Below are 17,614 nucleotides of genomic sequence, written 5' to 3'. Positions count from 1 at the left end.
AATTTATTTTTAAGAAACCATTTAGCATAACATTAATTATATTTGATTAAAATAGTTCCTCATTTCTATTCCTATATGGGAATTAGAAAAAGAAGCCTTCCTGGGCCTTGCCTATTTGAATATCTTCTTGTCCTATTAGTATGGTTTAAATTAAATAGCGTCTCTATCCATATAGTCAAAATATTCAGTAGTTAAAGGTTATCCTCTCTCTTTTTCTCAAACTTATTTTTATTCATTTAGTTCTTAGTAATGGGATCATCTTTGATAATCTTAAGAATAGCACGGTGGCTCAATGGTTAGCAGTGCTGCCTCACAGGGCCCGAGGCCCACGTTTGATTCTACCCTCAGGTGACTGTCTGTGTGGAGTTTGTACATTCTGTCTGTGTCAGTATGAGTTTCCTTCGGGTGCTCTGGTTTCCTCCCACAGTCCAATGATGCGTAGATTAGGCAATGCTAAATTGCACATAGTATCCAGAGATGTACTGGCCAAGTGGATTAGCCGTGGGAATGCAGGGATAGGGAAGTAGGGTGGGAGGCTTTTTGCAGGGTTAGTGTGGACTCAATGGGCCAAATGGCCTGCTTCCACACTGTAGACATTCTATCTTCCTTGATGGAGATATTATTGTTTCTTTGAACCGATTTGCTATTTCTTTTTATGGTAAAGTAGCCAAAACTGCACATTGTATTCCAAATGTGAGTCTAACACTGAGCTATCAGGGAAGTTTGAAATAAACCTTGTTGTGTTTCTGTTTGGTCAAAAGCTGTCATTGCACATTATACAAACTAAAAACCCAGCCAAAGGCAGATCAACCCCTTAACATGAGAATGTCAAGTACAATGATATTTGTCTGGTGGGCAACCTTCTGTCAAGTCCAAACTCCAACTTCTCTCTCTCTCAAGCCCAGTTTTCCAGTTTCTTGTTGCTTCATTTGCATTAGCTTTCTGGTCCCTGCTAAGCGATAAGTAAATCCACATAAGTGCTCAGCATCCTCAATGTGTAACATGAAGACTCACCATGCTGTCCTTCAAATGATTCTTCTCAGTCCTTTAAAAATGTGGAACTCATTTCATTGCTTATCTGTACTTTCTTTCTACAATCTTCAGGGTTTTAATTGAAACACTTTGGATCGGTTAATTCCTGCTTCTGGATTTCCCTCTTTATCTTCTATTCCTTTCATCTGCAGTTTGCCTGTATTATATATTGGTATGTTAAAAGCACTGGCAAACAACAAACTGATTTTTTACATTCAATGCAAAATTTACTTCAAATAAACTTCAATTGGAAAAGCTTTGGTCTTCAAAAGTGAGCAATGTTGGTGCTTGAGAATGAAACAATGAATCATTTGTCACCCAGAGTTAGCAAGTCACATTAAGAGCACAATTGTTTTGACTCTGTTGCAATAAAGCACCCATGCATGAGGTCAAGAACAACACTGAATAGTTAATAGATGTAAATTCCTATGTTATTTGTACAAGTGTGTTTGTCAATTTGTTCTGAGTAGTACTGTATTAGATTAAAAATCACACAACACCAGGTTATAGTCCAACAGGTTTAATTGGAAGCACACTAGCTTCCAATTAAACCTGTTGGACTATAACCTGGTGTTGTGTGATTTTTAACTTTGTATACCCAAGTCCAACACCGGCATCTCCGAATCATGTATTAGATTAGATTCCCTACAGTGCGGAAACAGGCCCTATCACCCAATAGGTCCACAACAACCCTCCGAAGAGTAACCCACCCAGACCCATTTCTCTCTGACTAATGTGCCTAACACTATGGGCAATTTAGCACGGCCAATTCACCTGACTGCACATCTTTGGACTGTGGGAGGAAACCGGAGCACCCCCACACAGACACGAGGAGAATGTGCAAACTCCACACAGTCACCCAAGGCTGGAATTGAACCTGGGACCCTGGTGCTGAGAGGCAGCAGTGCTAACCACTGAGCTACCATGCAACCAGATTAAAATGAATGTAATATGGAACTATTACATGTTCAAATTTTCAACGCATCAATGTATTGAAAGTCAGCTACTGGGCCTCAGAAGGATACAGTGGCCCAGTGGTTAGCCCTGTTGCTTTACAGTGCTAGGGACCTGGGTTCAATTTCATCTTTAGGCAACTGTCTATGTAGAGTCTGCATATTCTCCCTGTGTCTATGTGGTCTTCCTCCCACAGTCCAAAGATGTGCAGGTTGGGTGAATTGGCTATGCTAAATTGCCCATAGTGTTAGTCAGAGGGAAATGGGTCTGGGGTGGAAGACTCTTTGGAGGGTTGTTGTGGACCTATAGGGCCAAATAAATTGTTTCTACACTGTAGGGAATGGAATCTAATCTAAACTACTTTCATATGAAAGTCTCCAGTTTCAATGATTGGTGATCCAATGTATCATCCAGCCTTTTAAAGACCACTGCTGTCCATCTGGAATAACAATCATCTCAGTGTTGCTCGGGTGTTCCAGGTTTTCAGCACAGCATCAATGAAGGAACAATGAAATAATTCCAAGTCAGGGTTGTGTGTCAAACCAGGAGATGAAATTGAAGATAAAGGTGTTCCCATACATCTGTTGTTCTTACCTTTCTAGGTAGTAGATGCCATGGTCTTTGATTTGTTGTATTATTCCTAAATTATAAATATTTTACCCCAACTCTCTCTTAGCTCTCTCAATGACTTCCATGGTCAATAATATTGATAGATAATCTTCTCCCAAGTCTCTAATTATGCTGCTCAACAATTTCCCACTAGAGCATGTATATGACCCAGGATTCATTACTCAACAGTGACTGATAAACTATTTAGAGTTTTTACAACATTCATGGTCACAGTGGTTAGCACTGCTCCCTCACACAGCCAGGAATGTGATTTAATTTCAGCCTTGGGTGACAGTGAGAAGTGTGCACGTTCTCCATGTATCTATGTGGGCTTCTGTTGGGTGGTCTGGTTTCTTCTCAGAATCCAAAGATGTGCAGATTAAGTGACGTTTACAGGGATGGGGTGTTTTGCTGTTTCGAGGATCAGCACAGACTCGATGGGCTGAATGACCTCTTTCTGCACTGAGGGATTCTAGGATCCAATGATTTACCAACATCACATTATCTCTCAATGTTTTAAACTGATACAAACTTTCAAGTTGTGGTGTGGGGGATTAGAAGTCATGTTTATAGTTCATGAACATAGCCACTGCACTGTTTCTTAATTACATATATATTTTTTAATCCTCCAGCATTTCAAGTACAACAGGAAGAAACACTGTAATAAAATTATCACGAGGCTTGTAATTAGATGTAAATAGTGAGTTGATAATATTGCCATAATAATGATTGTGATTACAAAGGTGAAAAATGTAATTTTAAAGGAAGAAAAGTTCTTTTGAGGTTTGCATTATCACAAATATAACCAATTATAATTTTCTGTAAGAGTGAATATAATGGTGTCTTCTGATAAAGTGTATATTTACCATTTAATTTCCATGATATTTTCTATCACAAATTGATAATGAGTAAGGTGAAAGATTTTTTGCATCAAAACAAGGTATCAGGGACCTGATTCAGTCAGGCAGACAACTCTATGTCTTCATAACCAATAAAATTGTAAAGAAGGTGAAAGTCATAGTACGTAATTGAGAACAATGGCTCACTTAGAATGAGCAGGTTAATAGCAGGTCAAATACAAGAATGAGAATGAAAGAATATATTCAGTTGAAGAGAAAGAAGAAAATAGTATATTTTAATATTTTACAAATATCCAATAATAAATAAAATCTGAAGGAATGACATTCTAGATTTGTAAAGAAATTGTTGGTGTCAGAGTGTTCATTAGCAGTTGGAGCATTTTTAGAAGGCGACCTATCAAAAGCATAATTAAATGTGTGCACACTTTAAATGGTTGCAAAGTGAATCAAACTAGCTCTAACATTTTATTTTGAATTTAATGTGCATGTACAAAATGCTGACATAAATTTCTTGACAATTGTTGCTTTTATATTGCACTTCCACTGTATAAATGACAACTTCAGAGTAGATCAGCTATGTAGTGAGTGAGTCACTCCAAGATTTCGGAGTCAGAGAGGCTGAGTATTTGTACAGTATATGGAAGGATTATAGCTGACTGAGCAACGTAATGGTCAACTCAGTTACAAGGTTAAAGATCACACAACACCAGCAGCGCTCAGAAAACTAGTTGCTTCCAATTAAACCTGTTCGACTATAACCTGATGTTGTGTGATTTTTAATTTTGTACACCCCAGTCCAACACCGGCATCTCCAAATCACAACTACAAGGTGATGTCTTACACTCAAATTAGTAGCAGGAAAATAACAGTTGCAAATTGACGCTTACAGCAGCTGAGCTGCAGAAACTTGTTCAATGCAGACTATCAATATTGTGAAGTCAGCAACGACATGGTCACTCAATCAAGTAAGTGAAGGTAATAAATCAATACTGCATGTGTGGGCTGGAATTGTAAGCATATTCTTCAGATCTCTAATATGACATCTCTAATGTCCTAATATCATTCTAAAATGTTATTAAACATATGGTTTAAATGGGATATGACACAACTAGCAATAAAAGATGATAGATATTCCTACTAATGAGGCTACACACAACTTTGATTTTGTTGCTGGAAGGTTATGCAATCAGTAACACTATGGTGGTATCTGTCTTATCTCACATCCAGTCATGACATAGTCACTTTATGACATTGCCACAGTATGATTTTGATCTCCCTCAGATTTTAATGGGACACATTGTACAATTGATTTTGGCAAGCTTTCTTCAAAATTCAATTCTGCATCCTTTCCCACTCATCAAAACAGGCTCACCCTTGACTGAAACATCATTATCGCATGTTATACTGATGCTGGCAACAGTGACAGATTATTGAAGATATAGCTGGATTATGTGATCCATCAGCAACCATGACTTAATTTAACTTAATTTCAGGTAGGATACAGTGGTCTTATGAAATTAGCCCCATTTTACACCAAGTGTGATATTTACCTGATCTGGGCTTGAAATCTTTGAGTTTGGCAGCTGTCTTGTGTGCTGCCTGAAATGTTAAAAGTCACTCTTAAAAGTCCACTGGATCTCCCATCTATTAGGCACTCATATGGGCACCACTGCGCCTTCCTCCTGATGAAGGACCACAGGATTTTATATCCCACATGCATAGGGCTGACCGTCAATTCAGAGGCCAGCAGCTGTGGCACCACATGGTAGTGCCATGGTACAAGCTGTGGTTGCTGATGGTACAGGACCCGACTACAGTGACAGTATTAAGAAATAGTTGGGGGAAAAGATTGGTGTTGTCAGGGGGATCTCATGAGATGCGGAACATGGGCCATGAGCATCAGAGTCAGACAAAGCATTCCAATATATATGAAATATTACTTCTATGCTCAAAATAGATTTTTCGTTAATAAAACAGTTCATATTTAACAGATGATTTGAAAACTAATATCTGTGTAATGTTCTCAGAGAAGATTACAGTCCAGTTATTTTTAAGCCAATCTAAGAGGTAGCCACTTTATATATAGCGAACCAGTGACATTCAAGTACAATATTGAATTTATTTTCCTCTGAGTTTCTAGTTAAGAAATTTTGCTGGTAATCGTAAAATTAATATTGACCATGGCTTTTTTTTGTAATATTGCTGTGAAAGAAAAATTATTATTTTATAGTCATTGCTAAAGATTGCAACAATCAGAATATGTAGTTATTGAAATGGGGTTCGAACGTTATGATCCTTTTGTTTATATATTTTACTTTTTGATAGTTTGACAACTTGGCTTAGTGCCAAGTTATTATTAAAGCCTGAAGTCTGCCAACCTAATGATGTGATCACACTAAATAATTTCCTTTTATCAATTAAAGTTACAAAATGCACAATATTCTGTTGCTAAACAATATCTTGCCAGCTGACTATCTGTTAATATCTTGAGATTATAGAAGACATGTCAGAAATACAAGTTTTATCTTTTACACATTCTCATTTTTGACTTTTGGCATGTACCATGGCACCAATAAAGGAAACTAAAAGTTATCACATTAAAAATATTTTAAAAGTTAAACACTTTCAAAATGTTATACATGGTGGTAATAAATACTTTTGTTTAGAAAAGTAAACAGAATTTGTCACTTATACATTCATTTTATGTAGTTTTCAAAGGTACTTAGAAGATTTATTTCTGTGGAGTTAGACTACACCAACATTACCTTAAAAAACCATTTATGATAAAACATTTCAAGTGTAACTTTTCCATTTAATATCTGTCTCATTCAAAATTTCTGTTGGTCATTTTAAAGCAGAGCACTTGCCATTGTATTTGAGCAAAAGTTGATGGCTCTTGGATGCCAAAACTGAATGTTGTGCATTGTGAATTGAAGTGTCCAGTGACTAAACAGAGATGGTCCTGGTGTGTGCAGGGAATATGATGAACAATTGTTATTTTATGGTTAGAAAGTCAAGAAAGAATGCATCAAAAATGATTAACTTCTCTAAACAGGTCACATGTTTAATGGTCCTTCTTTGATTGTCTGAAAATAAGATTCAGAATAAATGTTCCTTTGCCTAATATTGAAACAGTGCAGTATCACATAGAATTCATTCCAGTCTGATTTCAAATATTCACTCAATTACTTAATGTGAAAAGATGTTTAGGAGAGGAACCTGTTATTTGTGAGGGTTAGGGTTAGGATTAAGGTTACCTCAATGACCCTGAAGAGAAACAATTGGTGAGGAGGTCTCAATGCCCACTTTGTTAATTGATCTATTAATCAAATCAAATTACATTGATCACTTACAATTGCATTACAGCAGAATACACTTTCGTTTCAAGACAAGAGAGCACTCTCACATCATCTTGTTGAAATGAACACAAACACACAATCTATTATACAAGTTGTATTATTCCTGACTTTATAATACAAGGTCATTAGACTTACTGTAAAAAACAATATGGATTTTCTATCATTATCTTAATAAATAGTTCCTGAGAATGTGAAGACCTCCAAGGTATGAGCAGTAAAAGAATTAAAATATAATTAATCATTGTCAGTTGATATTACCACAGTCAGAATTAGCTACAGTCAATTTTGTAACAGATTATTGTACATTCACCTCCATTGTCTAAGTCATTAATATATATTGCAAATAATTGCAACCCAGTGCTGATCCCTGTGACATTCACGGAGTTACAGGTTTGCATCCTGAAATTGACCCCTTCAATCCAACTCTCAATGCTCTATGAGTTAGCCAATCCTCTATCAGTGATAATATACCATCTCTAGTGACATAGGCTCTTACTAAGTAAACTCATGTCCTTATTAAATTCATGTTGGAAATCCAAGTACATTCTGTCTATCAGTGTCAGTACCACTGCAGTTAGGGAAGGGCTGAATTTCTTTGGTTAGCCATCTTTCTACTTTATGATCAATGAAAGAAAAGCACTACTGTTACTTTCATTTCACCAAATGTTCTGTCATTGAATTCCTATCAACTTCTGAAGATACAGGAACATTGAGTTAAAAATCACACAACATTAGGTTATAGTCCATCAGGTTTATCTGGAAGCAAAAGTTTTCAGAGCAATGCTCCTTCATCAGGTGGTTGTGGCACAGGTTGTGAAGGAGCAGCACTCTGAAAACTAATGCTTCCAAATAAACCTGTTAAACCAATTAAGCCTGGTGTTGTGTGATTTTTAACTTTCTCCACCCAGCCCAACACCAGCACCTCCACATCGAAGAACATTGAGGGTAGACAGAAAAGGAGGATTTGAGATCATACCCATGATCTTATGAAATGATGGAGCAGGTTTCAGGGCCCAAATAGCCTACCTCTTCACCTAATAAGTATTTTCATATGTACATTTTTCCCAATTATTTGTCTGGCCTAATGTTTTATTATTTAATCAGTTTCTCGTGAATTTGATAAATTATAAATCTGTCAGTTTTCTTCAGATATAAACTTCCCACATTGCTCTAATAAACATCTTTATCAGAAGTTCAAAGAATTATGAAAAGCCAGGATTCATCTGTCCAAGTATGACAAATGTAAATTTAAATGTTCATGATTGATATATATAGCTTCATATCAACATGAAAAACAAGCTACAAAATCCAGATACCAATGATAAGTGGAATGCATTTATACTTTGAATACTAATGTTTTTTCTGTCATTTAACAGTATCCTCTTGTTTCTCCCATTCAACATGTGGGAGGCATATGAGAAATGTGTATGATGAACAACTTCTTTAAATAAAATATTCAAATTTTTGAACTGATATTTCTAGTATACAGAACAGGTAATGTTCTCCTTTGAGACCATAACTAAACATTGTTTGCACTAATGGAAAATAAATGTATCTCCAGCAGAAACACCTGAAATTTCTTTCATAATCAATGTCAGGTACAGTCCATGACTACTGGATGTGTGTACCATCTATAGTATGGACTGTACATATTCTCCAAGACTCTTTAAACAGCCCCTTCTAAACACTCAACTACTACTAGCCCCAAGGGCAAGGGCAGCAGATATATAGGAACACCACCATCAGTAAATTCCCTGTCAAGCCACTCACCATCCTGACTCGGAAATGTATCAGCATTCCCACAGTGTCACTGCTTTCAAATCCTGGAATACCCTCCATCACAATACGAGGGTGCATGACAATAAAAGGATTGCAGCTGCTCAAGAATGAAGCTTGGTATCTCCTTCTCAAGCGCAATTAGGGATGAGCAATAAAAGCTGGCCCAGCCAGTGATGCACAAGAATGAGAAAAAGCAAGAGTGAAGTAAAAAGGAAAGACAGATTATGATTCATATTGTAGTCGTGTTACACTGTAGTAATATGAATTTTAAAAATCCATCATAGGAGTTTTATGACTGAGACCTTTCAGGGACTAAAATGATTTTTATAAAGGAAGAAGCATAAACCTAAAATTGCTGCAGCGTACGCCTGACTTGAGGCAAGTTTAAGGTAAGCTTCATGAGACCATGCAGAATAAATGAAAACATCCACACTGAAGCTACTTTTTTTGATATCTAAAGATATCAAAATGAAGCCAGCATCAAGAAATTTGCATTTTCTGTTTTAATTCGCAGTAATTTGATAATTTCACATATTGGGAATGCAAGCTAGGCTCAGGCATGCACACTGAATTATATTTCTGCATTTGGGCAGCAGAAGGAAGAGGAAAGGAGAAATGAGTTTGTGACCAGGGCAAGATCTTTCATTTTCTTAAAATATAATGTGCAGTGAAAAAGCAAGTTGAGGAAACAACTGTTCACTAAGAATGCAAAAATATTTTCAAGTTTTGCAATAGCTGAGGATAGACATTAGCCTTAAACAGATGTGGTCTCAATTTAGGAATGTAGGATTCTTAAGACCTTTTAACTGTGTAACCTTTATTTTCCTGTCTTATCTGACCCACTCCTTTTTAAACATATTACCTGTGTTTAATGTCACATTTTAAATACTTTTTCTTGGGTTAATAGGTAAGAAAATTCTTCTTTATTTCACTCGAGGAAACCTTAATAATTGGCTTCTTTGTTTTCTGGAAAACGTTATTTAGTTCAAATGTGATAGCTATGGGCAAAAAAGAAATTAAAATGTTTGTTGTGTCGAACCCAGAGGGGATTAAAAAGCAAGGAGCTGATTCCCCTTCCTAAAAGCTCATAACAGTACGAAACTAAGTGTATCAAGTTAAAATAAGGAAACCAGAGGTCATTTTCTGAAATCTCCAAAAAAAATTAAGAAATAATAATTTGAATCTTCCTGGGGAAAAAAAATTAATTAATTGCGTACATCATTATTAAAGAGCAAATTGGCCAACAGTTTAAGGGAATAAACAGTTAACTATCAATCTCCTGCACTTAGAGATTGATTTGAATCATTCCACTATTTTCTCTTTACAAATGGCGTCTTGCATTCACCTCATTGTTATTTTTAATAACTTGCTGGATTTGGTCATTAATTAACCATTAAAGCTAGAATACAGTGATTTCTAAGGCATGGCAATTGTTCATAAGATGCTAACAAATGTCTTTGACCCCAGAAAGAAAGTTTACATTTAAACAATTGAGTTTATTTTCTACATGTAGTAAAAGGTTTTAAATTCAGACATTTCACCTTTTTTTCTTACTTTTCCTGTCATGGAATCATTGATTGATGCAAAAGAAGGCTATTTGGCTCACTGCGTTATGCCAATCCTTTGAAATAGCTATCCAACTCATCTCACTCCTCTGCACATTCACATAACCTTAAGGATTTCCCTGCTCCACTTTGAAAGTTACCATTGACACTGCTTCCACTACCCTTCCAAGCATTGCATATCAGATCACAAAATAACTTGTAAGATTAAAAAAAAAGCACATTCCCTTGAGGTCTTTTGCTAATCACCTGTAGCTTCAGCTTTAACCACAGTGTCTTCAGCAATGGTATTTTATCTGAACGGGTCATGATACTTGTCCTATATCAATATGAAATGTAACAAGATTTCCACTGAAGTGAAAAAGATCTCTGAAACTCAAGTCAGATAAGTTACTAATTTATGCTGAATGACTGATATCCCCAAGATGTGCCATGGTTATTTTTTTCTGGTGAAGGCATATTATCTAATGGCATTTATCCTAGGATGGTGATGGTTCTACCACATTAATCTCTTTGTGCTTTTGCTGCTCTGAAACTGTGTCCTACTTCTACACACTCTTTTGAACTGACCTACTTTATATATTTTGCTTTCTCTTGTCAGGGCTGGGTATTGCTAGTGCTTGTGAGACATGTTTGTTTCAGTGCACCAATACTGAGTCTTAGTATTCACTGTTTGACCTGTTCTTTTGTGTTGGCTTATCACACGTCTGTAGAGTTTTATACCTAATGAAGTACTGCAGATAGGTTCTGTTGTTGTCTTATGATAAGGTTGCTTTTATCTCCTCTGAGGACTGTTCTGTGATTCTTTCATGTTTCTGCTACCAGCACAATCTGAAAATCTTTCTCCAAAGTCTGACCTTCTTGAACTATAATGAATTTGGGAAAGACTCAAAAATAATTCAAACATCAATTCTGTCTTTTATATGTTCGAATTTAAAAAGCTCCACAGTTTTCCGCTAAGCTGTAGAGTTACATAATGCAATTATCCCCTGGATATTTAGCTCTTCTCTTTAATCTTGTTATTTCAAGATTTTCACTTGTTCTCAGATTGAAGTAATTATCAAAAGCTGTTAGAACTTCTTCAAAAGTATCTGTGTCTTCATTTATCTTTGCCAATTTATAATGTCAACTGCTATAAGACCTATTGAATGCAATAATGCTTTCTTGCTTCAGATTTACTGTTTCATTTTGAAGCACTTCTGTGTCTTAAGCATGACTTTCTTGAAGATGTACAATCCTGTGTTCTTTTTGATCCATGTCTGAAAGTATTATGTTTCTATCCATTACTTTTTAATATACTCACTTATTCTTTGGAACTGTTTTAAATCTATAGCAAATCAACACTATTTATAAAAAAAGAAACAAAGGAACTACGTACGTTGGAAATCAGAAACCAAAACAGAAGTTGCTGGAAAACATCAGCAGGTCTGGTAGCATCTGGGGAGAGAAATCAGAGTTAATGTTTCAGATCCAATGATCCCTTTTCAATACAAAAGAACTTCATTGTAATCAGTTAGCTTTAAGCTTGCTTTCTTGCATTAACCCAATGCTTCTTAAATTCTTTTGCCTTAAAATTTCTTCAGACATTTAAACATAATACAGGAATATTTTATGATTGTCTTCTAATAATGCCTTCACTTTAGTTAACTATCAAAGTTGTGGTGTATTTCTACTTTCAAGCTTCAATTTGTTAAATAACAAGATTGTAGCTCCATGCTTCTGGGTGGGATTTTTACACCAAACATTTTGACAACCAAAAATGATGCTTACATGTTCTCTGGAAGAGATTCCAACTTTCTTCAGTGGGAGAGGTCTGGGTTCAAGTCTCACCTACTACTAAGATGTGCAATACTATTTCTGAACAGGTTGATTGGAAAATATCTACAAGTTTCACACATCTTTCTGGGTAAAATATATATTTTCTAATCTTCCAAGGCCCAAAAAAAGTGTTGACCTCTTTGACAAACTTTTAAGTAAAGTTGTTTTTTGTCTGGATTTTTAATGAATATTGGATCTGAATTGCAGGTGAAATCCTGAGTGTCCCAATCTTCTAAAAGTCTTAAAAATCTTGCGACTTCTTTTATCTGCTACTTTCTTGCTTCAAATCATTTAAATTTAGCTTTTTTCCCTTTCGCTGAACTCTACCATTTCACCAAGGCTACAGCAGTGGGATAAAGTAATTTTCTGTCCTTGCTTTATAGATCGCAGCTATGTCTCTTGAAATCTACTCACAATGGCAGTGATGTTCATGTTCAAAAGTAAGTGTGCCCTTTCCTTCCTAGCCTTCCCATCCAAGTGCTTTTCTTTGTCATTATTACAATTTTTTTCCTTTGCCTTCTAACTTTCCTTAAAGAACTCTCAATTGATGCCACAGAACCTCCTTCTCGAAAGATGCTGTCTGTTTCCAGTATGGCTGACTTTCCTCTCTTCTTAGCGCATACAGTTTTTTTTCTGACCTGAAGTATAGGTTTCCTTCTTGAGTTATGCTTTCCCCTTGTTGCTACTTTCACTGGTACTGTCGGCTGCTTGTTAGTTTTCATAATTGCTCTGCAGAATAACCTCCAAAGTCTTCTTAAAGCAGGAAAGTTCTTAAAAAGTGTCATTTCACATATCTTCAAAAATTCTTTCTTCTGGGTAAAGTGGGTTCTGACCACTACTGTTACCATCCTACATTTTCAGCAATGGTACCCACTGCAGATCACCATGCTGTCTTGGACTCTGGATACCAACTATTGTTGGCTTGCCATTAAGCTAGTGCCTACCATAAATCTCCCTTTCAATGCTGAGTCCAAAAGCTTATCCAATTATTAATGATGGAGGAAAAACCACGAGAGAGTCTTAACAAAAAGATGCAATTGTCTTGCGATAATAAGATATAGTTTATTACATAGTTAACTTTGTACGCCCCAGTCCAACACCAGCATCTCCAAATCATAGTTCATTACATGGTAGCATTAGATGCAATTAATTTTAATTCGTTAAGCATTATACAAATATCAGGAGCTCGATAAGACATGTCTTCTCTATTGGGACCTTACTTAAGTCTGTCTTATTCTTGACACAAAGACCTGTGACACATCATCCGGTTGGGTAGAAATAATGCAACTTCAACATATTTCAGAACCGCTGTGATCCTGGGTGATGGTAGTATGGGACAAATCAGAGAAGACTGAAATATAGATCGATGGATCAAATTTTGTTTTGGTTTGGTTTTAATGCCATGGTGTATCACTGAAAGGTAAGCATTTAATGTTGTAGATTGGTTTTAACAACAAAATGGAACTTTTTTTTACTTAAAAGAAATTAAGATAAAATAGAATAAACCAAACAATTTCCTTATAACAAAGCTATCAAAATGTTTTGAACACAGGATAGAAATATGAGCCAATTAGTGCCAAAATACTCCTTTACAAGTTATGAAAGAAATCCTTTGTACATAACTTTAAAAGCAATCTTTTTAATGCTCCCACTCCACTCCTAATACCTCAACAGGCTTAGGATAAGTGTGACTTTAACTCCTAGACTGGAAATGCTGATAGCTTCTTTCTGGAGCTACCAGACATTGGAGATTATAAGTATTCAACTTCAATTAACTTCTTCAAATTTTAACCCCAATACCTCTGGTTTTGGACTGTTCATAACGCTTTACTCTAGTGAATCTAGTCTTACTATGTTTTCCCATTTTTAGGAGCCTTACTCAATACAATCATCTCCATCACAGCACTTTACAGAACTGCCTAAAATGAAGCAAAACTGAAAAACAAAACTCTCTTTCTATGGTCTGGGTGTTTCCTCTAATCCTCAAAACAAGAACTCCTCAGTCTGAAATATTCCAAAACACTTTAAAGCACAATGGTCCAATGCTAAGTCATAAAGCATCCAAAGGTAAACAAAAATCTATTAGTGCTGCCAAAGTAACTCTCAGAAACTTTTAAAAATATATCACCATGGTTAGTGAAATGCTTACAAGTTAATAATTAACTTCAGACACACAGAAGTTACACTAACTTAGTCATACTATGCACACTAATTCCAAACATCAAATACACAGTACTAAAAAAAACTATTTAATCAACCATTTTATGTCACAGAAACGTTACCTTATACAACAGAGGATATGCATACAATTAATGCCTAAAGAGCAACAGGAGACTCTCCAGAATGAATGAAGCTGCAGATTGCCATTGCTTATAAGGGAAAGAAGGACTGCTACCATCTTAAGATTACCTTTTTGCAATTTTAAAAGATCAGAGATTGAAAATGATCACAGCATACAGGCCAATATTGTACAGTGAGAACACTTTTACCAGGCATTCTGTAGTCTCAGCTGTGGCAAGGTAAGTGTTCCAAGTGGCATCAAAGGTAAATTGGAGTGCCAGAGAGACAACTCTAGACAGTTGGCATATTCTTGAACTAGAGAGGCACTGCATGCCAACCAGACAATTCCGATTTATGTTTTGGCTTACAGATGAGATTGGAACAATTTGAGAAGTATTTAGAGAACCACTAGACTATTGTACTAGTCATTAAATGAATATTTAACTTAACAGATATGTTGTTTAAATGATGGTTTAAATCATTGATTTACAATGTATAATGGAATGGAAACCATAATTTTGAGTTGAAGTTTCCAACAAGCAGAAATCTGAATCCTAGCAAGCTGAAGACCAAATTGAGGCAAAAGATAGACACCTGTCATCAAAGAGGGAAGTTAATATCAGTTTTTGAGAGACTACTCATTTTATTTCCCCATTAATATTAATTAATTGTTAACTAGCCTAGGGAGAGATCTGGAGCGGTTTATCTGCTCATCTGTTTGGTTGAAGATGCTTTCATAGCACAGTGAAATCTCAGAGAAAGATTCTGGTACGTTTGAGAATAATTCTTTTTTCTTTTCTTCAGGTGGATTTTCTAGTCATAGAAATATAGAAGTATGGAAACTAGGAGCATGAGAATGACATTTGATTATTTGTGATGTTCTGTCATTCAATATGAACAAGATTAAAGACAATATAATGCAGAAACAGAGTTTTGGCCCTCCAGGACTGCACCAACACATTTTGCCCTTCCATACAAAAACTGTCTTCACTTACAGGATCCTTTCCTATTCATGTATTCGCCCTGGTGCTTCTTGAATGCTGCTGCTGTGTCAGATTCCACCACCTCCCCTGGTAGCATGTTCCAGGCCCTCACTGCCCTTTGTGTGAAAAACCTGCCTTGTACATCTCTTTCAAACTTCTCCCTTCTCACCTTTGACCTGTGTACCCTAGTAATTGACCCCTCCACCCTGGGAAAAAGCCTCATACTTTCAACTCTATCCATGTTATGCACAATCTTATAACTTCTATCGTGTTGCCCCTCAACCTCCTGCATTACAGTGAAAACAAACCCAGTCTATCCAACCTTCCTTCATATGTAAAATCACTCATACTAGGCAAAATCCTGGTGAACCTTCTTTTGTACCCGTCTCCAAAGCAGCCACATCTTTCTGCTAGTGTGGTGACCAGAACTGTACGCAATATTCCATGTGTGGCCGAACTAAAGTTCTATAAAGCTTCAGCATAACCTGTCTTTCCTTACACTCAATGTCCTTTCCATTGAAGGTAAGCATGCCATAGGCCAACTCTACTACCATACCTACCTGATCATGGCTAATTCTACATCTCAAGACCACATAACAACTGAGATTAAAGTGAGTAAGCAGTTAGATTAGATTACTTTACAGTGTGGAAACAGGCCCTTCGGCCCAACAAGTCCACACCGACCCGCCGAAGCGCAAACCACCCATACCCCTACATTTACCCCTTACCTAATACTACGGACAATTTTTAGCATGGCCAATTCACCCGACCTGCACATCTTTGGACTGTGGGAGGAAACCGGAGCACCCGAAGGAAACCCACGCAGACACGGGGAGAATGTGCAAACTCCACACAGTCAGTCGCCTGAGGCGGGAATTGAACCCGGGTCTCTGTGAGGCAGCAGTGCTAACCACTGTGCCACCGTGCTGCCCATGTTAACATGTTGTCAGGCTTCTGCCAATGTTCTATGAGAAAAGCTAGCAGGAACAGAGTCGGAGCAGCAGTCAGAAGAACTACTGTTCATCTGAGGACTTTCTCACAAGTGTATATCTGAATATTAACTTGGTGATTGTTGGGTAATGTTATGTGTCTATAAAATCAGAAATGTTAGTTATCTAGCATTAGTCCATGCACGACAACATCTTAATATGTGTACAGCATTGAGGAACAATAAGGCCACACTAATATTTTGGGGAGATCAAGTTTAGTGTTGTTGTAAAACCTGTCAAATTTTAAGCCATTAGTGCAAAGCTTCATGTAATCATGAGTTAACATACTTCCTGCAGAGTCACTGACATCTAGATAATCTAATTTGCTGTTATACCAATATTTGGGCTCATCAAGTATGAAATAAATGTTTTAATTAGTAATTAAAGACAAAGGTTTCTATGAACTTGCTCACTGCCATCCATAGTAATGACTAACTAGAGATTAAGTTGCTAGAAAAGAGTGGGTTGGGCTGCATATGCTGCTATCCACCTTTTCACTCCGACAGAGGCCTCTCTCTTGAGACTTGAGTCTTTGTTGAGCATTGATGATTTATATGATTTCCAAAGACAAAAGTTTTTCAGCTACTTTAATCAGTGATTGGTATTAAAAGAAAAATTCACTATTGGCAAAATTTGGTTTGTCTGAGTGCTATACAATATTTTGTTATTTATGAAGACATCTTTGGGTTTCTGAGTGATCTGTGTTCAAGCAGTTGCAATCCAATTCCCAGAATTTAGGAGTTCACAGTACAGATCATCCTTGAATTTAGCACTAATGTATAACTCGACCTTGCCTGATATAGGATATTTGGACCTCTCTGGAACTGCTGCCCCTCAACATTGGTAAACTATTTATTCCTTCAGTGGTATGTAACAACATTGTTACATTATACTGGGGAAAGAAAATTGCAATTTTAGGGCTGAAAACATTGATTCTTTTTGTTTCATAATAATCATGTAATACCAAATAATTACAACATCAAATCCAACAAATTGCACAAACAAGTCCATCATTTTGATATTTATAATGTATTCCAAAGTTGTTTCAATCATTCCAGGGTCAATTTCAAGCAATACTTGAGTTTCAGACAAATTCGTTCTTTCATACCTGCAACATCAGTTTTTGTGTCATACATTTTGCTCACATTCAGAAGATGATTTCCTTCATTGGCCTAAGTTCACTCCAGTGTTGGAGAAGGAAAATGCTGAGATTTGGGTGGCTTCAATTTCCTGTTCCAGGGAACATTCATGGTGTGGAACATACCAGACATACCAGACATACCAGGTGGGCGGCACGGTGGCACAGTGGTTAGCACTGCTGTCTCACAGCACCAGAGACCTTGGTTCAATTCCTGCCTCAGGCGACTCTCTGTGTGGAGTTTGCACATT

The 17,614-nt window shown here is 36.6% G+C and overlaps 1 long non-coding RNA gene across 1 annotated transcript in view; it reads right to left on the bottom strand.

Annotated features, from left to right (window-relative positions):
- Positions 1–1,131: 1,131 nt before the first annotated feature.
- The window catches only part of LOC148142258 (uncharacterized), a 55,966-nt gene continuing 39,483 nt past the window's right edge, over positions 1,132–17,614 (bottom strand). Inside the window, exons 2-3 of the long non-coding RNA XR_015752006.1 lie at positions 11,534–11,592; positions 1,132–1,189 (exon numbers count right to left, since the gene is read on the bottom strand). This is a non-coding gene — a long non-coding RNA (uncharacterized LOC148142258). The remainder of the gene's footprint in view (positions 1,190–11,533; positions 11,593–17,614) is intronic.

Source organism: Chiloscyllium plagiosum, unplaced genomic scaffold (assembly GCF_037043375.1).
Source record: "Chiloscyllium plagiosum isolate Xiang-an unplaced genomic scaffold, Cpla_swu_hap1 HiC_scaffold_29, whole genome shotgun sequence".
Lineage (NCBI taxonomy): Eukaryota > Metazoa > Chordata > Chondrichthyes > Orectolobiformes > Hemiscylliidae > Chiloscyllium > Chiloscyllium plagiosum.
This window is presented reverse-complemented; position numbering and strand designations above follow the sequence as displayed.